Genomic DNA, 25,816 nt, shown 5'->3' with positions numbered 1-25,816 from the left:
CTCAGGTGAGTCCTTCGTTATCTATAGCGATTCCCTGAGCAGTTTACGAGCTATCAACCAGTGTTTCCCTCATTCTCGTCTAGTGATGGCTATCCAGGAGTCCCTGCATTCTCTCCCATTGTGGTCACTCTGTGGTCTTCATGTGGACCCCAGGCCATGTTGAAATACCCGGCAATGAAACTGTTGGCCGCATGGCGAAAGAGGCCACCAGTAAACCATCTCTGGACATTGGCCTCCCAGGACGCTGAATGGCGCGATCTGACTGCGCCTATTAAACTCCGTGCTATCAAGGAGACGACGACTGTGTGGCGCTCCTCCTTGCGAGTCTGTCACAAGGAGTCTGTCGTCCTCTGCTGACTGCGCATTGGGCACACGCGGATGACGCATGGCCACTTATTGCACCATGAGGACCCCCCTCTATGTCGCTGTGGGTCGGCATTGACAGTGGTCCACATTTTGTTGGCCTGTCCACTCTTAACTGTGCTCAGGCAGACGTTCGCGCTGCCTGACACGCTCCCTGCCCTTTTAACTGATGACAATGCTATGGCGGGCTTAGTTTTGCATTTTATTCGGGCAGGGGGCTTTTATCACACAATCTAAGTGTTTGTCCTTCTGTATTGATTCTGGCCTTCGGCCAACGATTTTAGTCTGAGTTTTTAGTGTGTTTTTTCTTTCAGTGGTTGGCTTTTCCTTTTTTGTCTGTATGGTCGGCCAACCACTGTCACACTCTGTGTGCTTTTAATTCGATTTGTCTGTTCTGTGTCTGAGTCTGTGTTGTCCTGTGTCGTCTGTTGTCTCCTTTATTCGTTTTTACTCTGTGTGGGTGTTTTTCAGTTGTGGAACAAGGGACCGATGACCATAGCAGTCTGGTCCCTTTAATCCCACAAACCAACCAACCTCAATTTTTGAAGTATCTTTGTGGCTTCAATTTCTTGAACTTCCCATTGATGTTACACAAGTTGACAGAATAATACAGTCTTTTCCTTTGTGCGTGCTAGAGCATTTGCAAGCTGCTGTTTTTCTCACATCCAAAACCAAACCTGTGTCACATTGTTTTGATATGTGACCTACTTTGCCACATGAAAAGCATTTTCTTAAATGAGACATTTTATACATGCGTGCTTCAGATGCAGTTTGATCGTGCCATTGTTGGTGTTTGTTAACCTACATTTTTGACATCATTCCTTAGCAGCACAATCATATTCACAATCTGTTATTCACAACTCATAAAATAAACACATTTTTTAAACTTACTGAATGTTTTGTCTTCAGCAGATAAATCATCCCATGTAAAATCAACGTAATAGGACTCTCTGAGCAAAGTTTGCAAAAATCGTGCATGATATCAGTGTAAAGAAAAAATCTGGTGTTGGTGAGAAAATTAGATATTTCCTTGCCTTTCCATTAGCCTTCATCCATGCAGTAAGATCGGTTTATTAATTTTTCAGCACTTTCTTCTGGTTTAATCAATTAAAATATTTCATCACATTCGGTTTTTGTCTCAATATTATGAGAAATAAAGTTGCTACTCACCATATAGCGCATATGCTGAGTCACAGATAGGCACACCAAAAAGACTCTCACAGTTAAAGCTTTTGGTCATTAACACCTTCTTCAACAATAGATACACACACACACACACACACACACACACACACACACACACACACAAAACTGCAGTCTTAGGCAACTGAAACCACACTGCGAGCAGCAGCACCACCCAAACACAATGGGAGTGGCGACTGGGTGTGGTAAAGAGGCGACTGGGGCAGGGAGAGGGAGGGGATAGTATGGTGGGGTGGCAGACAGTGAAGTGCTGCAGGTTAGACGGAGGGCAGGGGAAAGGTGCGGAGTGGGGGGAGTAGCGGAAAAGGAGAGAAATAAAGAGACTGGGTGTGGTGGTGGAATGACAGCTGTGTAGTGCTGGAATGGGAACAGGGAATGGGCTGGATGGGTGAGGACAGTGACTAACGAAGGTTGAGGCCAGCAGGAACGTAGGCTGTATTGCAGGGAAAGTTCTCACGTGCGCAATTCAGAAAAGCTGGTGTTGGTGAGAAGGATCCATATGGCACAGTCTGTGAAGCAGTCTTTGAAATGAAAGATATCATGTTTGGCACCATGTTCAGTAACAGGGTGGTACACTTGTTTTTTTACCACAGGGTCGGTGGCCATTCATGTGGACAGACAGCTTGTTGGTTTTCATGCCTACATAGAACGCAGCATAGTGGTTGCAGCTTAGCTTGTAGACCACATGAATGGTTTCACAGGTAGCCCTGCCTTTGATGGGATAAGTGACGTTAATGACCGGACTGGAGCAGGTGATTGTGGGAAGATGTATGGGACAGGTCTTGCATCTAGGTCTATTACAGGGGCATGAACCATGAGGTAAGGGATTGAGAGCAGGGGTTGTTTAAGGATGGACAAGTATATTGTGTAGGTTCGATGCAAGAAGATACGTAATCAAAACATTGGCGGAGAATGTAATTCTGTTGCTCCAGTCCTGGGTGGTACTGAATTACAAGGGGATTGCTCCTCTGTCACCGGATGGTGGGGCTTTGGGGGTTAGTGGGAAACTGGAAAGGTTGGGAGGATAATTATGATCAGTGAAGGCTTCAGTGAGACTCTCGGTATATTTCGAGAGGAACTGCTCATCCCTGCAGATGCCACAACCACCGGTAGCTGGGCCATATGGAAGGTACTTCTTGGTATGGAACGAGTGGCAGCATTCGAAGTGGAGGGATCACTGGTGGTTAGTAGGTTTGATATGGACGGAGGTCTTGATGTAGCCATCTTTGAGGTGGAACTCAACACCTACAAAGGTGGCCTGTTGAGTTGAGTAGGACCAGGTGAAGGAAATGGGGGAGAAGTTGTTGAGGTTCTGGAGGAATGTGGATAGAGTGTCCTCAGATTAAATCCAGATAGCAAAGATGTCATCAATGAATCTGAACCAGATGAGGGGTTTAGGATTCTGGATTCCTCTAGATGGCCCATGAATAGGTTGGCATAGGATGGTGCTGGTACTGCAAATGGCTGAAAGCAAGGGGAAACTACAGCCGTAAATTTTCCTGAGGGCGTGCAGCTTTACTGTATGATTAAATGATAATCGCGTCCTCTTGGGTAAAATATTCCGGAGGTAAAATAGTCCCCCATTCGGATCTCCGGGCGGGGACTACTCAGGAGGACATCGTTATCAGGAGAGAGAAAACTGGTGTTCTACAGATCGAAGCGTGGAATATCAGAACCCTTAATCGAGCAGGTAGGTTAGAAAATTTAAAAAGGGAAATGGATAGGTTAAAGTTAGATATAGTAGGAATTAGTGAAATTCGGTGGTAGTAGGAACAAGACTTTCGGTCAGGCGAATACAGGGTTATAAATACAAAATCAAATAGGGGTAATGCAGGAGTCGGTTTAATAATGAATAAAAAAATAGGAATGCCGGTAAGCTACTACAAACAGCATAGTGAATGCCTTATTGTGGCCAAGATAGACACGAGGCCCACGCCTATTACAGTAGTACAAGTTTACATGCCATCTAGCTCTGCAGATGACGAAGAAATTGAAGAAATGTATGATGAAATATAAGAAATTATTCAGATAGTAAAGGGAGACGAAAATTTAATAGTCATGGTTGACTGGAATTTGGTAGTAGGTAAAGGGAGAGAAGGAAATGTAGTAGATGAATATGGATTGGGGCTAAGAAATGAAAGAGGGAGCCGCCTGATAGAATTTTGCCCAGAGCACGACTTAATCATAGCTAACACTTGGGTCAAGAATCATAAAAGAAGGTTGTATACATGAAAGAAGCCTGGAGATACTGACAGGTTTCAGATAGATTATATAATGGCAAGACAGAGATTTAGGAATCAGGTTTTAAACTGTAAGACATTCCAGGGGCAGATGTGGACTCTGACCATGATCCAGAGGTTACGAACTGTAGATTAAAACTGAAGAAACTGCAAAAAGCTGGGAATTTAAGGAGATGGGACCTGGATAAACTGACTAAACCAGAAGTTGTACAGAGTTTCAGGGAGAGCGTAAGGGAACAATTGACAGGAATGGGGGAAAGAAATACAGTAGAAGAAGAATGGGTAGCTTTGGGGGATGAAGTAATGAAGGCAGCAGAGGATCTATTAGGTAAAAAGACGAGGGCTAGTAGAAATCCTTGGGTAACAGAAGAAATATTGAATTTAATTGATGAAAGGAGAAAATATAAAAATGCAGTAAATAAAGCAAGCAAAAAGGAATACAAACATCTCAAAAATTAGATCGACAGAAAGTGCAAAATGGCTAAGCAGGGATGGCTAGAGGACAAATGTAAGGATGTAGAGACTTATCTCACTAGGCATAAGATAGATACTGCCTGTAGGAAAATTAAAGAGACCTTTGAAGAAAAGAGAACCACTTGTATGAATATAAAGAGTTCAGATGGAAACCCAGTTCTAAGCAAAGAAGGGAAAGCAGAAAGGTGGAAGGAGTATATAGAGGATCTATACAAGGGCGATGTACTTGAGGACAATATTATGGAAATGGAAGAGGATGTAGGTGAAGATGAAATGGGGGATATGATACTGCGTGAAGAGATCGACAGAGCACTGAAAGACCTAAGTCAAAACAAGGCCCCAGGTGTAGACAACATTCCATTAGAACTACTGACAGCCTTGGGAGAGCCAGTCCTGACAAAACTCTACCATCTGGTGAGCAAGATGTATGAGACAGGCGAAATACCCTCAGACTTCAAGAAGAATATAATAATTCCAATCCCAAAGAAAGCAGATGCTGACAGATGTGAAAATTTCTGAACTATCAGTTTAATAAGTCACGGATGCAAAATACTGATGCGAATTCTTTACAGACGAATGGATAAACTGGTAGAAGCCAACCTCGGGGAAGATCAGTTTGGATTCCGTAGAAATATTGGAACACGTGAGGCAATACTGACCCTACGACTTATCTTAGAAGCTAGATTAAGGAAAGGCAAACCTACATTTCTAGCATTTGTAGACTTAGAGAAAGTTTTTGACAATGTTGACTGGAATACTCTCTTTCAAATTCTCAAGGTGACAGGGGTAAAATACAGGGAGCGAAAGGCTATTTACAGTTTGTACAGAAAGCAGATGGCAGTTATAAGAGTCGAGGGACATGAAAGGGAAGCAGTGGTTGGGAAGGGAGTGAGACAGGGTTGTAGCCTATCCCCAATGTTATTCAATCTGTATATTGAGCAAGCAGTGAAGGAAACAAAAGAAAAATTCGGAGTAGGTATTAAAATCCATGGAGAAGAAATAAAAACTTTGAGGTTTGCCGATGACATTGTAATTCTGTCAGAAACAGCAAAGGACTTGGAAGGCAGTTGAACGGAATGGACAGTATCTTGAAAGGAGGGTATAAGATGAACATCAACAAAAGCAAAATGAGGAGAATGGAATGTTGTCGAATTAAATCGGGTGATGCTGAGGGAATTAGATTAGGGAATGAGACACTTAAAGTAGTAAAGGAGTTTTTCCATTTGGGGAGCAAAATAACTGATGATGGTCGAAGTAGAGAGGATATCAAATGTAGACTGGCAATGGCAAGGAAAGCGTTTCTGAAGAAGAGAAATTTGTTAACATCGAGTATAGATTTAAGTGTCGGGAAGTCGTTTCTGAAAGTATTTGTATGGAGCGTAGCCATGTATGGAAGTGAAACATGGACGATAACTAGTTTGGACAAGAAGAGAATAGAAGCGTTCGAAATGTGGTGCTACAGAAGAATGCTGAAGATTAGATGGGTAGATCACATAACTAATGAGGAGGAGTTGAATAGGATTGGGGAGAAGAGAAGTTTGTGGTACAACTTGACTAGAAGAAGGGATCGGTTTTGTAGGACATGTTCTGAGGGCCGGCCGAAGTGGCCGTGCGGTTAAAGGCGCTCCAGTCTGGAACCGCAAGACCGCTACGGTCGCAGGTTCGAATCCTGCCTCGGGCATGGATGTTTGTGATGTCCTTAGGTTAGTTAGGTTTAACTAGTTCTAAGTTCTAGGGGACTAATGACCTCAGCAGTTGAGTCCCATAGTGCTCAGAGCCATTTGAACAATTTTTTGTTCTGAGGCATCAAGGGATCACCAATTTAGTATTGGAGGGCAGCGTGGAGGGTACAAATCATAGAGGAAGACCAAGAGATGAATACACTAAACAGATTCAGAAGGATGTAGGTTGCCGTAGGTACTGGGAGATGAAGAAGCTTGCACAGGATAGAGTAGAATGGGGAGCTGCATCAAACCAGTCTCAGGACTGAAGACCACAACAACAACAGGATGATGTCATGCGGGTGACCATAGCTGTACTGCAGATTTATTTGTAGGTAATGCCTTTGAAGGAGAAGTAATTGTGGGTGAGGATGTAGCTGGTCGTGGCGACTAGGGAGGATTTTGTTAGTTTGGAATCCACAGGGTGTCTGGAAAGGTTGTGTTCGATAGCAGTATTGCCATTGGCATTAGGAATGTTAGTGTACAGGAAGGTGGCATCAATAGTGACGAGCAGGGCACCATGTAGTAAAGGGACAGGAACTTTGGAGAGTCGGTGGAGGATATGGTTGGTATCTTTTATATAGGAGGGTAGGTTCTGGGTGATAGGTTGAAGGTGTTGGTCTACAAGAGCAGAAATTCTCTCAGTGGGGGCACAGTAACTGGCCACAATGGGGCGTCCTTGGTGCTTAGGTTTATGGACTTGTTGGCATGTAGAAGGTAGGAGTGCGGGGAGTGGTAGGGGTGAGTAGAGAAATGGACTCCGGGGAGAGGTTCTAAAATCCTTAAGCCTATCCCACTCTAGTACTTTTAGGCTTGCATGTTTTAATGTGTCACAGAGTGGCTGGCTTTTCCTTTTATTCTCGTGGTCTGCCAGCCGCGGTCATCTCCTCTCTTGTTTTTATCCCTTCCACCTGTTTCTTGCTTCTCTCTGTGGCTTTCTTTTCCTGTTTTGTCCATTGTAATGTTGCTTGTCCTTCTGTCATTATTCTTGTTCTTCCTTTCTCCTGTTATTGTGTTGTATGTCTCTTTTCCTTTCTTCTTTCCCTAGTGTAATCATTTTACTTGGAGCAAGGGACCAATGACCTCACTATCCCATCAAAGACAGGGCTACCTGTGAAAACAGCTGTGTGATCTACAAACTAAGCTGCAACCACTGTGCTGCATTCTATGTAGACATGACAACCAACAAGCTGTCTGTCCGCATGAATGGCCACAAACAGTGGCCAAGAAACAAGTGGACCATACTGCTGCTGAACACGCTGCCAAACATGATGTCCTTAATTTCAATGACTGCTTCACAGACTGTGCCATATGGATCCCCCCCACCAACACCAGCTTTTCTGAATTGTGCTGGTGGGAACTTTCCTTGCAATACATCCTACGTTTCTGTAACCCTCCTGGCCTCAGTCTTTGTTAGTTACTGACCTCATCCATCCAGGCTGTTCCCTCTATTTCCCTCCTTTTCCACTACTTACCCCCCCCCCCCCCCCCCCGCCCTCTGTCTAACCTGCAGTGCTTCACTATCAACCAACCCCACCATACTATCCCTCCCCCTCCCTGCCCCAGCCTCTTTCTTTACCCCCACCCAGTTGCCACTCCCATCATGCACTGGTGGTGCTGCTGCTCACAGTGTGGTTTCAGTTGCCTGAGACTGCAATTGTTTTTGTGAGTTGTGTGTGTGTGTGTGTGTGTGTGTGTGTGTGTGTGTGTGTATTGTTGACAAAGGCCTTAATGGCCGTCCGCAGCTCATGGTCGTGCGTTAGGGTTCTCGCTTCCCACGCCCGGGTTCGATTCCCGGGCGGGTTCAGGGATTTTCTCTGCCTCATGATGACTGGGTGTTGTGTGATGTCCTTAGGTTAGTTAGGTTTAAGTAGTTCTAAGTTCTAGGGGACTGATGACCATAGATGTTAAGTCCCATAGTGCTCAGAGCCATTGGAACCTTAATGGCCAAAAGTTTTAGTTGTCTTTTTGTTGTGCCTATCTGCAACAGCATCTCCACTATATGGTGAGTAGCAACTTTCCTTCTCATAATATTGTTACATTCCATCCTGGATTTTCCATTGTTTGATTTTTGCGTGTTGGTTATTGTCTGCATTACAATTCGCCAGGTCCAGCCCGCCACCCCCCCCCCCCCCCACCTCCACCCCCCCTCCCCCCCCCTTAAAAAAAAGTTTTTTTGTCAGATTTTCAATTTGTTGGCTTTCCTTTGTCATCATCTCATCTTTTGCACTTCAGTAACATTAAGTATCCATGAAAATTGTTCAAATCTGTCGCACTTTATGCCTGCAGACTTTACCAACCACACTCTGCTGCCATGTTAGTAAAACACTATAGGCTGTTTTTAAAATAAAACATTTATTTTAAATTTCAAAAGTACAGCAATAATGAAAAGCCCATAACACATCCAAAGTACAGCTAACTAGGAGTTTCTACAATGTCTAGTCACTACTTCAAAAGAATATTAATGTATGTAATAACATTGAAACCACAATTACTTTCACAATCTCAAACTTTGTGACCACCACAGAAATTTCTTTAATTACTTTTAGCCTCTGCTCACAACATACTTTTTAAAGGGATATTGATGTGTAAGTAGGGTCCTGAATCTGAAAATACTGAATACTGCTGAAACCAGCAACACTTCACAATTGCGAAATATGTATAGGAATTGGAAATACAACCTGAGCAAGGGGGGTAAAGGAAAAGGATGGGAGAGGTCTAGGAAAAGGGGTACCACCACATGGGATGAGAAGGAAAGACTGATTGTTGGAGACTCTCCCCAACAGTCAGTCTTTCCTTCTCATCCCATGTGTTAAGTCTCCCCTGACCTGCAGTTCCGGGTGACTTTCCTGAAACCTACCCCTTTTCCTAGACCTCTCCCGTCCTTTTCCTTCACCTTCTTCCTCTTCCTTCAACCCTTCTGCCTGAAGAAGGAGCCACTGGCTCTGAAAGCTTGCCTAATTACAACCCTCTTTTATGTGGGTGATCTGCCACTGCTTAATGAGTAGATTTTTTTATTTGTCCAATTAAATTATTTTGTCAAAAACTGAGTTTTTTGTTGAGCATTTATTGGAGTATCTTGTAAAAAATTGAAAGAAATTAGTCAAGAACTTTTTGAGATTTTTGTAACAAAGTTAAACTACAGGTTCACTTTATGTAGTAGTGTAGATAACATTCATTGTGAAAAGTCACATCTACTAATGAAACTTAAATTATGGGTTAAGCTTAACTGAAAATTTTAAAGCATATTTGGAATGTATTTTCAAAAGATGGGCACAAATTAGCCGCCAGCTCCCCTGTTATTTCAAGGGTTAAAACAGACTCTATAATTGATGATTTCATGTGCAATACTGAACTCGAGAAATTTCTCCATGTGAATATGTGATGTTTTCTGAATCAAGCTCAGTATGTCATTGTCAGTGTGTATCACATATACTTTTTCAAATGCACTTTTGTGACACGCAAAGTGTAGCAGTACAAGTGTGCAACTTCAATCATAAGACACATGAAGGTTTCAGATTGGCTATATAATGGTAAGACAGAGATTTTGAAACTAGATTTTAAATTGTAAGGCATTTCCATTGGCAGATAGCGGACTGTGACCACAATTTATTGATTATGAAATGTAGATTAAAACTGACGAAGTGGCAAAAAGATGGGACCTAGATAAGTTGAAAGAATGAGTCTCAGAGAGAGAATTAGGCAACGATTCACTAGAACAGGGAAAAGGAATACAGTAGAAGACTACTGCGAAGCTTTGAGTGATAAAATAGTGAAGGAAGCAGAGGATCAAATAGGTGAAAAGGCAAGGCCTGACATAAATCCTTGGATACCGTAGGAGGTATTGACTAAATGATGAGAGGCAAAAATACAAAACAGTGCCAAATGAAGCAGGCAAAAAGGAAAAAAAACTGTCTAAAAAACGAGATTGACATGAAGTGCAAAATCACTAAGCTGTAATGGCTAGAGGCCAAATATAAGGATTTAGATGATTTAGAAGGATATTTCACTAGGGAAAGATAGATACTGCCAACAGGAAAATCAGAGAGACCTTTGGAGAAAAGAGAAGCAGCTGTATAAATATCAGGAGCTCAGATGGAAGACCAATATGAAGGAAAGAAGGGAAAACTGTAAGGTTGACAGAGTATGTAGAGGGTGTAAACAAGGGAGATGAACTTGAAGGCAATATTATAGATGAAGAGGACATAATGAAAAGAGATGAGGATGTTATATTGTGAGAAGAATTTGACGGGACTGAAAGACATAAGTGTAAACAAGACACCTGGAGTAGATGACATTCCATCGTAAGTACTGATATCCTTGAGAGAGCCAGCCATGACAAAATTATTCCATCTGGTGTCCAAGATGTATGATGACTCGTTACTGCCTTTAAATAGATTCAAAAACAGTAATTTCAGTGATGTAATATAAATTTAAAAAAAGGAGTGGGTATCACCAAGCGATAGTTGCACATTTTGTTGTCTGCAATACATGTGGCTAAGGGTGGTAATACAACCAGTGCTTCATACTGAGTTTGGTGTGAAGCTAAGGTTGCAACATAGAGAAGGGAGATTAACCATCATCAAAAACTTTTAAATGTTCACGGGGCCTGTGTCCGAGTGGCGTAGGGCCACATGACGATGTCGTCATTAGTAGATGAATGATTGAATCATCCTTTGCATAGCTTGCATGAAAATCCTGCAAAATACAAATAAAATGACCAGTTCAAGTATCTGAGAGACGTGTAGCAAAAGACGCAATGAAAAGTAATGACTGAACATGAAAAGTGTTTGGTCATTAATGTCCACTAACAATATGCCGTCAGTGCATCTCTTCCAGCCATGATCCTATGAAAACACGTCACACAAATTTGAAATCATATAAAAGTGACATGGTTTTTGTTATAAATAAAAGGCAGAATAACTTTAACTTCATACAGTGTTAAGAAAGCCTAATAATCATTTACATAATAATGTTCACAAAGAGCACAGTTGAATGGCATCCATATCTTATGAGAGTAAGACAATGAAAGACAAAACTCAGAATAGATATAAAAAAAACATCCAAAGCATAAAAATGTCAGGTGAACAAAATTGGTCCAGTGAATATATTTGAGGTTATACGAGTTGATACATTCACGTAAATGCATAAATTTAAAGTAGAGCACAGTTGCTTTGTTTACATAGTTATTTCACAAATAGTTCTTACATACAAAATAGGAAAAGAAAAAAGGTAGTAATACAGTGAGACAGTTGAAATATACTCAGGCTTCAAGAAGAATGTAATAATTCCAATTCCAAAGAAAGCAGCTGTTCACAGGCATGAATATTATTGAACTATCAGTTTAATAAATCATGACTGCAAAATACAAGTACTAATTCTTTACAGATGAGTGGAAAAACTTTTAGAAGCTGATCTGAAGAAAGATAAGTTTCGATTCTGGAGAAATGTAGGAACATGCAAAACAATACTGACCTTATGACTTCTCTTGGAAGATAGGTTAGGAAAAGGCAAATCTACATTTACAGCATGTGAAAGTCTATTTAGAATGTGTATAGAACCCAGATGGCAGTTACAAGAATTGAGGGGCATGAAAGGGAAGCAGTGGTTGAGAAGGGCGTGAGACAGAGTTGTAACTTATCCCTGATGTTATTCAATCTTGACATTGATCAAACAGTAAAGAAAACCAAACAAATGGAATGTAATCAAATTGAATCAGGAGTAGCTGAAGAAGATACAATAAGAAATGAGACACTATAAGTAGCAAATGGGTTTTGCTCTTTGGGTGGCAAAATAACTGATTATGGCTGAAGTATGGAGGATGTAAAAATGTAGATTGGCAATAGCAAGAAAAGTGTTCCTGGAGAAGAGAAATTCGTTAACATTGAATACAGATTCAAGTGTCAGGAAGTATTTTCTGAAGGTATTTGCCTGCAATGTAGCCATGTATGGAAATGAAATGCAGATGATACACAGTTTTGACAAAAAGAGAATAGAAGCTTTCTAAATGTGCTGCTACAGAAAAATGTTGAAAATTAGATGAATCAAACAATGGAAAATCCAGGATGGAATGTAACAGTATTATGAAAAGAAACGTTGCCTCTCACCATATAGTGGAGATGCTGAGTCGTAGATAGGTACAACAAAAAGACTCACAATTAAAGCTTTCAGCCATTAAGGCCTTCGTCAACAATACACACACACACACACACACACACACACACACACACACACACACACACACACACACACACACACACACCATTGCAGGTGTGTGTGTGTGTGTGTGTGTGTGTGTGTGTGTGTGTGTGTGTGTGTGTGTGTGTGTGTGTGTGTGTGTGACCACCATATGGTGATTAGCAACTTTCCTTTTCATAATATTGTTGAAGATTAGATGGGTAGACCGCATACCTAATAAGGAGATACTGATTGGAATTGGACGTACAAGCAATTTGTGGCAAAACTTGACCAAAAGAAGGGATCGATTGATCAGACATGTTCTGGGACATCAAAGGATCACCAATTTAGTATTGGAGTGATGTGTAGGGGTTAAAAATCGTGGAGAGGATGTAGGTTCTAGTAGTTATTTGTAGATTTGAGGCTTGCACAGGATAGAGCAGTATGTAGAGCTGCATCAGACCAGTTTTTCGGCTGAAGACCACAACAACAATGGTATGATTGTGTTCTTTCCTAGGTTTGAAACAGAAACTGCTTGTGTAATTTGATGGAGCTAGATCGTTAATGCACACAAATTTTCAAGGTACATGTGAGTAGACTTCTAAATATATTATAGCCTTATTTACATAGACTGTTATCAAAGCTACATAGAAATACGGACAACTCGTCCTAACCCTTCTATATGAAATATATAAAAATAAATGAAAGTGAGCAGAGTCATGCTGTGGCTGTGTAAACTTGTTACCATTAATTATCCCCTATTACTATAGTACTGCTAAGTACTCGCTTTGCCCACAACTTTCCAGTGTCTTAATTGCTTTCACAAACCTTCATCTTATAATTCATAAGATTTTGTTGCTTTGCTTGTGTTGAAAATATTTAGTTCCTTAAAATCATCTAGGGCAAAAATGACAAAATGAAAGATGAAACCTTTTGCGTTTTATTTAACAAATCGGTGGTCAGCATAACATATTAAAGAAAAATGGGGCTGTCTCTGGCTTGTGAGATGAATGTTGACACTAGTTTGTGTGTAGTGATCATGCATATCATTATTGGTTTAATGATGTCAACAAACTGTTGCCTGAGAGAAAATAAAATTGTAAAGTATGAATTCATTCATTTATTCATTGTGTTCTGTTGGTCCTATTGTGAAGAAGAACCATTGTGGATATGAAACAAGATGAGATATGTGTTAAAAAATTGGCCAGGTGATAGTAGGACTCGCACACTGAGGGTTCTGCACAAACTTAATTATGTATTATATAGACCCTTTATTCATTCCAGGAATCAAGAATATTGACAGTTTTTTGCCTGTCGTTGAAATTGATACTGGCAAGGTATCAATCTCAGGGGTTCCTAGACTTTTGAAAATGTTTTAATTTCACATTTGAAGTCTAATAACAAATGAAAAAAAGAAATATTTTTGTCAGGTGGTATAATTATAAATTATTTCTCCCTTTACTTGTAATGTGAAACCTTGCTTCATGCCAAATTTCATGATTCTAAGTGAACAGGACGTGTACACTGTGGGTTTTGATGAGTGGGTTTTCAAGTATCGAAATATGTGACATATCTTTTGATGGAACTGCTTGAAGCTTAAAACTTTTACATGCCAAGGGCCATAGTGCTCAAAGTGTGACATAAATTTGAACTTCATATGTCTACTCGTTCCTGAGAAATAGTGTTCTTAACCCTCGAGTGGGCGCATCTATGTATAAAGTGCACCAGTCACAAATAACATTGTCTTGTACTGTTCCGTTGTTATTGTACAATTGTGAGCCTGTACCTACTTCTTCATTATTGATTCAGCTAGCACAGTAATAATTTATGCTGCGATATGTCCAAGTGATCAGCAATAATATACAATAAACAGCGAGACAGGCGAAAAAAAATTACGACCTGGGCAAGAAAATGACCCTGCTTCCAAGCTAGCAGCACAATACCACAGTGAGACAGTTATGTATAAGATAATTAGTAATCAAGTAAGTGGATGGCAGAGTCTGATGCAACTACATTGTGTACAAACAGAGTGATCTAATGGAAACTTTATTTTATTATTGTTTAATTGAAAAATGATTTATCTCATATAATGTAAGTTTATTTTATCTTTGTTTAGTTACACAAAGATGTTTACTGTGATTTTGCTCATAAATGATTACATTGGTAACATAAAGACAGCTATTCTTTACGTGTGTACAAAGTGCACCATGCACACACTCATGTTATGAAAAATGGTACGCTTACTCAAGCGTTAACAATCGAACAGACAGGTGGACAACAGATTGATCTTATAAGGCTTCCATTTTTACGGATTGAGACATGGAGTCCTAGAAAGATGAGCATATATATTAAAAAAGATAAGGAATGGTTAGAAGATAAATCTGTACACTTTTTTACAAAAATAAATTATCACTGTGCTGCCATATACTATTTATGCTTATTCAGGCTAAATTTTTCAAAGCACAAGTATCAGAAAAACTGTGTCCATGTGATGGATCATCATTGTGGCATCAGAACAGAAAATGATAAGCTTGAAATACTAAATCCTGTCATAAGAATTTGCTGCGCCAAAGAATGTGTTAACACAGTTTCTATTTTTGATTGTTGCACGGACATGAAAAAGTAAAATACAGAACTAAGAGACCAGGAAATTGTAAAACAAATTAACAATATTATGAAAAAGATAGATCCCTACTCACAATAAAGATGACACTTTGAGTTGCAGGCAGGTGTAATGAAATGGATGCTACACATTGCGCTTTTGGCCAAAGCCTTCTTCAGAAAGAAAACACACAAACATTCACACAAGGAAACACACTTCACACAGACATGACCACTATTTTTGGCTTCTCCAGTCAGATTACAGTTCTGCCACGTCAAGCTGAAACAGCAATCCAAAATGCGGCAGAGAAAAGGAGGGATAACAGGGTACAGGTGGGGTAGTGAAGTCATTGCTGCCTTGTGGAGGGTGCAAGCACTAGAGGGTTGCAGGACAGACATAAAATTTGGAGGCACTGGGCGCAAGGGAGGGGGCAGCGGAGTGGGAAAGGAAGGAAGCAACGGTAGATGATGGAATGTTCTGCTGTCGTGACACAGGTAGTGCACAGCTTGAAAGTTGCACATTGTGTCCAGCATTCTCAACTATGACAACAGTAACTTCCTCATCAATTTGTGGCACAATTGGGCATTGTCCTCTCCCCAGGAGCAATTCCCAAATTGCCTTTCGATTCAATCTTTCAAATAAAGTTCTTCAACACCAGCACGAAAAGAGGACCTCACCGTATTCCTTTAATAGGTCAACACTTGCAAAGAGCAGCAGTGCTGTTTCTGTGCTGTTTTGATAAAATAGCTGTACGAGTAAAGCCCTGTCCACTTTGAGCAGGCTATTAACTGTCAGCAACTGTAATGCATGCTGATGCATGTGTTTCAACCTTGCGTAACCATACCAGTTCTGGTGCCTAATTGCAAGTCATGACACAAACACCACTGCAAGTCCTGCAGTAGACGGTGTGAACATCATTCCTGCAAAGGCTCAAGTAGCAAAAGTTTAATTATAACCACCCTATATATTGAGTATGCAGAAAAACCTCTCTCTTCTTCCAGAAACTTTTTGGTCACAATATCCTGTGTGGCTGGAAAAGATACAGGTGGATCCAGTCTTTAACAAAAGTTGCAGTACAAGTGCCCAGAATGAAGATGTTTGCCAAATGAAAATACAGACAGGTTTCATAAACATGACTGCACATTTCACTGGATAGTTTTGTTAAGAGAGCAAACACCGTGATACTAGATCCATATTCAGGATGACACAATTTCAAATTCCTGTCCGGCTACCCAGATTTAATTCTCCTGCAATTTCCCAAAATAATTTAAGGCAAATTCTGAAATAACATGGCTGACTTCCTCCTCTCATCTGAGCTAATACTCCATTTCTAACGACCTCATTGTTGATGAGATGTTAAAAAGTCTGATCATCATTTCATCAAACACTGCAGTAAAACCATCTCACAGGAGTCTGATTCTATAGTCATGTTCTGTAAAACAGTGAGAGACAAGCAAACTGAAAGCCAGGTATATAAAAATGGGTCGAATGAGTCTGTGTTGCATATTATCATTCCAGTGTACCCAGGTAAGGACTGCCATTCATGGCATAGCTTTTGGAATATTTTGATATCTCTCTGGCACAGGCATGATGACAGTGATATTAGGGGGCCTTCTTCAGCTGCCATGCATCTACATCATCATTGGTACTTCTTAAAGCCTGTTAAGGGGCAAGTAATATGTTGCAAGTGCACTATCAGTTCATCACCATACGAGCTCAAATTACTCTGGTTTACAATTTTGGTAATTTCATGGGATGTTACATGATGCTCTTACAGTTACTAAATGAAATCAAGATGAAACTGTATTGTATTTTTAGTGATCTTTAAACATAATACACAAAGTACATCATGATATCAGTCAAATCAGTAATGATATGATGGTAGATGATGGACAGTGCTATGATGGTTACTTTTAAGTTGTACTGTACATTGCTTCACATAATGGGTACAATCTGAAAGGAGATGCATATTAAAGAGTTCAGAAAATAAATAAATTATAGATATTTAAAAAAAAAAACCATTCACAATGAACTAAGGAATATTTGAACTCTGCAAACAGTATCATCACCACATTTTTCTGGTAGGTTACAGGCTCTTACACTTAAAAAATTTATACTCATTTGTCCTTTTACACACACTTGCATATATAACAAAAATGGATAAATTGACTTCACACACACGCCTCATGTTGTTCAGCCATCCTGCTGCTTATTGTGCCAGATCATATCCTAAGAATTCCTGTATGCTGTAAAAATAATCCTCTACTATGATTGATCCTAGATGATTCTAAAATTCTGTAGCTCTGTGATGTTCTTTATTAGTGTTGGGAGATAATACAATAATTTTATTCTCATGTATGTAACAACGTTGCTGCACAGTTTTTTGAATTTGTGTTTCAACACTGTCTCCTATCACCTCCTTCAGGATTACCTACCATGCTGTGTATTGTTCTTCTGTTGACATGCCTGAAATGTGTACCATCCGGTGCCTTGTGTGCAATTTTAACATGTATGGAAATATGGATGTGTGATTTGCATTTATTTATTTAGCATTTGGCAATACAAACTGAACTTCAACTTTAGTGTTTAAAGTTATGTGAGCGTATTTTTGTGGTGAGATGTATGCAAATATTTCATCTCCTTTATTTAATCTTATGACTCAATGCTAATAGTTTTCAGTGCATAGTCTATTAAAGGGCACTACTGTAATGACTACGACTTTGATGTTGAGACTAGAACACATCGTGCATAGTAAATAAAAGATTTGAACAGCCATCTGAGGTGGTTTACTGATGATGCTGTTGTTTATCATGTAGGAAAGTCATCATCAGATCAAAACTAATGAGAAAATGATTTAGAAAAGATATGTGTGTAGTGCAAAAATTGGCTGTTGAGACTAAATAATAAAAAGTATGAGGTCATCCACATGAGTGTTAAAAGAAATCCATTAAACTTCAGTTACATGATACATCAATCAAATCTAAAGCCCATAAATTCAGCTAAATACTTAGGATTTACAATTACAAAAGACTTAAATTGGAATGAACACGTAGAAAATGAAGTGGGGAAGGTGAACAAAAGACTGCATTTTATCGACAGAGCACTTAGAAGATGCAACAGATCTACTGAAGAGAGTGCCCACACTACACTTGTCCATCCTCTTTTGGAGTACTGCTGTGTGGTGTGGGATTCTTCCAGATGGGATTAACAGAGTACGTTGAGAAAGTTGAAAGAAGGGCAGCACATTTTGTATTGTCGAGAAATATGGGAGAGAGTGTCACGGAAATGATACAGGATTAAAACAAATACATTTCTTGCTGCTGCAGGATCTCCTTACAAAATTTCAATCGCCAACTTTCTCCTCTGAAAGTGAAAAATTTCATTGATGCCAATCTACATAAGGAGAAATAATCATCATAAATAATGGAAATCCGAGCTGGCACGGAAAGATACAGGTGTTCTTTTCTTCCACACGCTGTTCAAGAGTGGAATAATAGAGAATTAGCATGAAGATGGTTCAATGAATCATCTGCCAGGGACTTAAGTATGATTTGCAGAGTAGCCATGTAGATGTAGATGAAAAACTCAGATTGGACAAATCCTTTATAGTCCACAGCTCGTGGTCTCACGGTCACGTTCTCGCTTCTTGAGCACGGGGTCCCGGGTTCAATTCCCAGTGGGGTCAGGGATATTCACATGCCTCAAGATGACTGGGTGTTTGTGTTGTCCTCATCATTTCATCATCATTCATGAAAGTGGCAGATTGGACTGAGCAATGGTTGGAATTTGTACATGCACTGATAACGGCGCAGTTGAGCATCCCGCAAACTAATCATCATCATAAATCCTTTATAAACATAGTTACAATGACATTTTATCAGAATGCAGAAGATCATTCATTTAGGTACATGGTACTTCGGGACAAGATAGAAAACAGCTTTTTACATCAAAGTCAATGTAATTATGCAACCTTTTTATTTCTAAAAGGGTCTGCATGCTACTAAAGCTCAAAAATTCAGTGTCACACTATGCCAAGTTGCGCAAAAATATAGCCCCTAAATGAACCTCTATTTTCACTTGCCATATTGGTGTTCTGGACATGAAAATAAAATTGACTGTAATCTTTGCCAACAAATCTAGAGCCAGTGTGAGGTGGATGCCTACTCGTAGTTACTTGTAGCTATGACCATTGCCAGTGATTGATTGCCAGTCATGCAGTGAAATGATAATGGGTCTTCAGCTTATTTATGTACAATCTCCTACAATTTCCATTTTAATTGTTACACTTTTTGAGAGTCAACTGCCAGTGCTTACATCAAGCTTCAGTCCACTGCAGATATTCCTGCATTTAGCTATAATTTTCTGGTGTTTCATTTTCTCTGTATAGAACAGCATCATTTATGAACAGCCTCGAGGAGCTCTATTATCCACCAGATTGTTTCCATATATTTTGAACAGTAATAGCACTGTAAAACTCTCAAGGGGTGTTCTTGAAGTTTGCTTTTACACGAGACAAGCGTTCTCCATTAAGAATAATCTGTTGGGTTGTAATCATAGAGCTTGTCCAATATTCCATAAGTGCATATTTCATTCATTAGATGGCATTGTGTAACTATAAAAAGTTCACCCACAGAAAATGCATTGAAAATATGTTCCAAGTGCCATAAAAAAAAACATTTTAGTGTCCTAGAGAGACAGACACAAGTGCAGAAGAAATGTGTGCAAACAAAATTACAAACATAAGTAGGCCTAAACATACAAATAGGACAGAAACCTTCTGTAAACATATACACTGATTGTCATGGGTGTGGTCTATCAAAAATTTTATGTTCTTGTAGTTATATGAACTTAACATGAAAATGAGGGGAGGGGGGGGGGGGGGGTTGCCAATGATGTTTATAGGAACAATTTCTCATTTGTCTAGTGGTGTACAAAATCTGAAGGTAGTACTGGACTCTAACAAGAACAAAAATATGATCATCATTGAAATACTACATAGATATGACCTTATAAAAGAGTCATGTGTAAATAGGGAAATTATTTAGGCCAACAAACAGTTTGAGGAGATCTGCAAAATGTATCAAAACACTCAGTTTCTATCTGTTGACGACTTACAGAGAGACAGTTTCACAAAGCATTGAATGCACATAAATGGAAAGGGTAAGCGACTTCTCAGCTATAAAACTCTGGAAATGTTGACCGCAGATAGCAAAAGAATAAATCATGTGTCTAAAATAGCAGAACCAATTGTAGGGTGCCAACCACAAACAATAGCACAGCAGCAATCACCAACTGCAGCAGCTACTGCTACTTCAGCAGAACCAACACCTGTGGCAGCTAAATCAGCATCAACAAAAACAAAACTATTATCAGAAGCAGCAGCAGCAATAACCGAAAAAGCAGTGTCATCATCATCCCAGTCAACAGCAGCAGAGCCACAGTCACAAGTGGCAGCAGCATCCCCAGAATCATTATTGTCAGAAAAACAGGCAACAAGAGAAGAATCAACATCAGTAATGGAAAATGCTACATCAACACCATCAGAAGTAATAGAAGCCACTCATCCCATTAAGAAGACAAGAATTTCACCTCCATGCCATCTTAAGGATCAGTCAACACTGGAAAACTCATCAAGTGGTCTTATACTGAGGAAGAGGAAAGCAACTGTTCCATCCCATCTCAATGATTTTTTGCTGAAGGGCTACAGGAACACCACAGTAAGATAAATACAAGGGAAACTTAAACTGCACTATGATTTCGATAAATGAACACTGGCTTAGCAATCAGGAACTAAAATTAACTGTACCATTTGGATATGAGTTGGCAACTAGCTACTGTAGAACAGGTACTAAATGTGGTTGTGTATCTGTATAACTGCAGAAGGCAACGGAACACCACCGCAGATTATCTTCCCTGCATAATGCAGTCTCCATTTTATGCACAAAAAATGGCTTCCTCTCATGTTAAATCAGTGTCCGGAGGTAAAATAGTCCCCCATTCGGATCTCCGGGGGGGACAACTTGAAAGGAGGCAAAAAATCAAAACGAGAATTGGTACCTGGAATGTCAGAACTCTGCTACAAGCAGGAAAACTAGAAAACCTTAAAAGAGAGATGGAAAAGAATCATATGGACCTCGTAGGAGTTGCTGAAGTAAGATGGAATGGACATGGAGGGTTGCAGTCAGATGAATATGTATTCTACTACTCAGGAGGAGAAGTAAAAGGAATTAATGGAGTAGGAATGATTATGACAAAGGAATTGGCTAAATGTGTGGAATATGTAGACTATGCAAATGACTGGGTTATTGGTGTAAGGCTGAAAGGAGCACAAAAAGATTTACTGATTGTCCAGGTGTATATGCCAACTTCAGAACATGATGACCAAATTGTAGAGGAAACATACAATGTAATAGAGAGAATAATGGACGAAAATAAAAAATGCTGCAAAATAGTAATGGGAGACTGGAACGCCATTGTGGGAGAAGGGAAAGAGGGAAACATAGTAGGCAGTCATGGTATTGGAAAGAGAAATGACAGAGGTGAATGGTTAATTGACTTCTGCAGGGAAAGGCAGCTGATAGTGGCAAACACATGGTTCAAGAACCATAAGAGGAGGCTCTACACTTGGAAATCACCAGGGGATAAATATAGAAACCAAATCGATTTTATACTGGTAGAAGAAAGATACAGGAATGGAATCAAGAAGGTGCACACATTACCAGGTGCAGATATTAATAGTGACCACAACTTACTTATGGCAGAAATAGAAATAAGAATGAAAAAACTGAAAAAGGCGACAATGGTGAAGAAATGGGATCTAGAGAAGATAAGGTCCAACAAAGAACAAATTACAGAAATGCTGTCTCGGGACTTTCTAATCACATTACGAGACAAAGAAGCACCTGATAATGCCAATGAGTACTGGAATATGCTGAAAGAAGGAATCATTAAAGCAGGACAGCAAAATATAGGATATGTAAAAGGGAAAAGGTCAAAAAAACCATGGGTCACACAAGAAATGATTTCCAAGATGGAGGAGAGAAGAAAATTGAAAAACAAGAACACTGAAGATGCAAGAAAGATATACCGAAGGTTAAATAACGAACTGCGAAGAGAAACAGAGCAGGCTAGGAAAAAATGGCTAAAAGAGGAATGTCATGAAATTGAAGAACTGGACAGGAAAGGAAGATACGACTTACTATACAACAGAGTAAAGACTATGACATGGGAACAAAACAGAGCAGGAAGTGCTACTATGGAAATTTTGAGTAAAGACAAAGAGGTAGTGTATAAAGATCGTGACGATGTCCTCCAGAGATGGGAAGAATATATAAAAGAGCTATAAGACACAAATAGCAAACCAGAAACTCTAGAACTTGAACCACACAACAGTGTAAGTGATGAAGAGAAAGGACCGACCATCATAATGGAAGAAGTAAAGTCTGCCATTGATGCAATGAAAAATGGCAAAGCAGTAGGTACAGATACAATACCGGGAGAAATACTAAAATGCTTGAACCACAATGGAATAAGAGAAATATTGAGGTTATGTAATAAAATATATGACAGTGGTGAATGGCCTGAGGACTTTTTGACAACAGTAATGATTCCATTGCCGAAAAAACAAGGAACCAAGAAATGCAGCGAGCACAGGACAATCAGCCTCATTTCACATGCAGCCAAAGTGATGTTAAGAATAATTAATAAAAGACTTGAAAAAGTAATAGAGGAGAATCTCGGCAAGGAGCAGTTTGGCTTTAGACGGAATACGGGCACCAGAGATGCAATAGGGCTCCTACGAATCTTGGGAGAAAGGTTTATTGTAAAAGGAAGAGACCTATATATGTGCTTCATCGATTTAGAAAAGGCATTTGACAATGTGGTTTGGGACAAGCTGGCGACTATTATGAGGGAAAAGAGAGTGGACTGGAAAACCAGAAGACTTATAAACTCATTGTACCTTAATCAAAAAGTTTCAGTTAAAGTGAGAGGAGGAAGTACAAACTGGATCAGACTAGGGAAAGGAGTAAGACAAGGATGCTGTTTATCACCTACTCTTTTCAACCTGTACTTGGAAAATATGATTGACCAATGCTCATTAGATGACAAAGGAGTAGAAATTGGAGGAAGAAGAGTAGGGTGCTTGAGATTTGCTGATGACATGGTCCTTCTAGCCACAGGGGAAAAAGAATTACAGGATTTGGTGGACACCATTGCAACTAACGGAAAAAAATATGGAATGAAAATTAACACAAATAAAACAAAAGTATTGGCAATAGGAGGAAATAAGGAAATAAAAATTGTGCTGAATGGAGAAACACTAGAACAGGTGCAAAATTTTAAGTATCTTGGAAGCAGGATAGACACCGACTGGAAGTGCACCACAGAAATTAAAACAAGGATAGCAATGGCAAAAGAGGCGTTTTATAAGAAAAGGAGAATCTTCTGCAGCGGTATGGACAGAGAACTCAGAAAGAGACTCATAAAATGTCTTGTATGGAGTGTTCTTCTATATGGTGCTGAAACATGGACTATGAGGAAAAAAGACAGAGAAAGGCTGGAGGCTTTTGAGATCTGGACATGGCGGAAGATGGAAGGAATAAGTTGGATGGACAGAGTAAAAAATGAAGAGGTACTGAGAAGAGTGGGAGAGAAAAGGCAGTTACTAGATGTAATAAAGAGAAGAAAAAGAAATTGGATTGGGCATATATTAAGAAAGAATGATGGACTGATAAAAACAGTTTTAGAAGGTTATGTAGAAGGGAAAAGGAAGCGAGGAAGGAAGAGATTCCAGATACTGGATGACATGATGGACGGTACAACATACAGCAGCCTTAAGAAGGAAGCAATGGATCACAGAAAATGGAGAGGCAAAGGACCTGCTAATATAGCAGATAACTGATGATGATGATCTGTATATGTTAAAAATAGTGTGAACCTAATCTATGAAATTGTAGATGGAAGTGGTCTGTGCATAGAAGCAAAATTTGAAGCTGCAGCCATAATGTTGCCAAAACAGGAAATTATAATAGCTTCAATATACCACCCACCAAAACACAATGAAGACCTGTTTGTGGAGTTCCTGGAGAAACTGATAATCTTGCTACTCAAATACACAGATTACAGTAATATTCTGTGATATCAGTATAGAAATTAGTTTCAAGAATAGAAATGTTGACCACTTGCTAAATACAGTAAGATCCCTGAACTTCAGGTGGGTAAATGACAAACCCACAAGACAGGAAGCATGTCTAGATAACATAATATGTAATTTTCATCTAAACAAAACAGAATTTGACACAATCATGCTATGGCTCAGACAAACTCTTTAACAGTAAAGCAACTGAAACTTTCACAGACTGCAGAAAAATTATAATACGAATTAATGAATCAAAGCTAAACAAGTTGATAAGTAAAGTGAATTTAATAATTGAGATAAAATAATAACTACTGCTGGTACAAATGAATCTACCACCAAATTTTTAGAACTGTTAACTGAAAATTTTGAAGCATGTTGTCCTAAAGAAAATATTGAAGCAAAATCGTTACACCAAACCACAAAATTTAAAAAGCTGTCACACCTCACATCTAAGTAAAATAAGAATCATAATGCTACTATATCATGATAGATCTAAGCACAATAAAGTATATGAAAGCAAAAAAAATTTACAGGTCTAAAATCAAGGAGCTAAGTGCAAAGTATATTATACATATATACTGAACTCAGTGAGTAAATGCAAAGCTGCATGGGAAATTATTAAAACAGAAATAAACTGCGGTGATAAAGTATACCATATAGCAACTCCACCTGAATGCACATTTTGTCAGTCCTCAATCAGATAACAGCATAATGGCGGATGTGAGTAAGACAAGAGGCAATGGCAGTATTTAAAGCAAGGTTATACTGGTCAGCACAATACTCTTAAAGTCCAAATTATGCTGACATGAGCTGTGTAAGTAGTTTGTGTGTTCATTGACTGCATTTAGCTTGTTATCACACTAGTTCCAAAGGAATTTCCACATAGTGTTTGATTTAGTCTGTGTGTCTATTAACGTCTCTTTGTGATGCCAGTTAGGTCAGTTTTATTTCCTTGAAATTTCATATTATCTACCATCATGAAGTATTCCATAAGTACTTAGCCAATAAACTGTCTTGAACATACAGAATGCAGAAGATGAAACATAAAATTCAATGTCAGCTCTTACAACATGAAAAGAAACTTAGATAAAATATCAGATAATGTGTCATATGTTGCAGCTGATGATGGTGAGTACGTGTAGTCTCATATATTATCAGGTGGTAAAACATTGAAAAACAATCAGTGGTGATCTGTTCCTTCAAAAGAACAGACACCACACAGATCAAGCAGCTGTGAAATACTATGTGTAAATGGAGGGGGCTCACTGCTGCCAGCTGCAGTGGGACATTGAGTGGAATCAGTGGTGACGAGCAAAAGTGTGTACCAAACTAGGATTTGACCCCGGGATCTCCTGCTTCTTGGACAGGTGTGGTAGCCACTGCACCATCCCAGACACAGCATTGTCGCAACTGCATGGATTATCTCGGTACATCTTACAGCTGATCCACACTCCCATTGTGCGCCACCTATCTGCAGTTCCTGTCCATTAAACTCCTGTTCACTACCCAGAGATTCCCACAGGAGCTCAGACGTCTTTCATGCATTCACGCTGAAGGAAATGGATCTGTTGCCCAGCCAAGCTTATCAGTTTTTTTTTGTTTTTTTTTTTTTGTTTTTTTTATGAGTGCATGGTGTGTTCCTTTGAAAGAACAGACACCACGCAGATCCAACAGCTGTGAAATACTCTATGTTAAATGGAAGAGGGATCCCTGCTGTCAGCTGCAGTGGGACATTAAGTGGAATCAGCAGCGACAAGCAAAAATGTGTACCAGACCAGGATTCAAACCCAGGATCTCCTGCTTGCTAGGAAGTTGCAGTAACCACTGCACCATCTGGGACACAGTGTTATCGCAACTGCATGGGTGATCTCGGTATGCGTCACAGCAGTGATCCCCT

The 25,816-nt window shown here is 39.6% G+C and overlaps 1 protein-coding gene across 2 annotated transcripts in view; it reads left to right on the top strand.

Moving 5' to 3' along the window:
• LOC124774423 (phospholipid scramblase 1) overlaps positions 1 to 25,816 on the top strand; it is a 161,423-nt gene that overhangs the window by 77,450 nt on the left and 58,157 nt on the right. The window lies entirely within an intron of this gene.

Source organism: Schistocerca piceifrons, chromosome 2 (assembly GCF_021461385.2).
Source record: "Schistocerca piceifrons isolate TAMUIC-IGC-003096 chromosome 2, iqSchPice1.1, whole genome shotgun sequence".
NCBI classification, from domain to species: domain Eukaryota; kingdom Metazoa; phylum Arthropoda; class Insecta; order Orthoptera; family Acrididae; genus Schistocerca; species Schistocerca piceifrons.
This window is presented reverse-complemented; position numbering and strand designations above follow the sequence as displayed.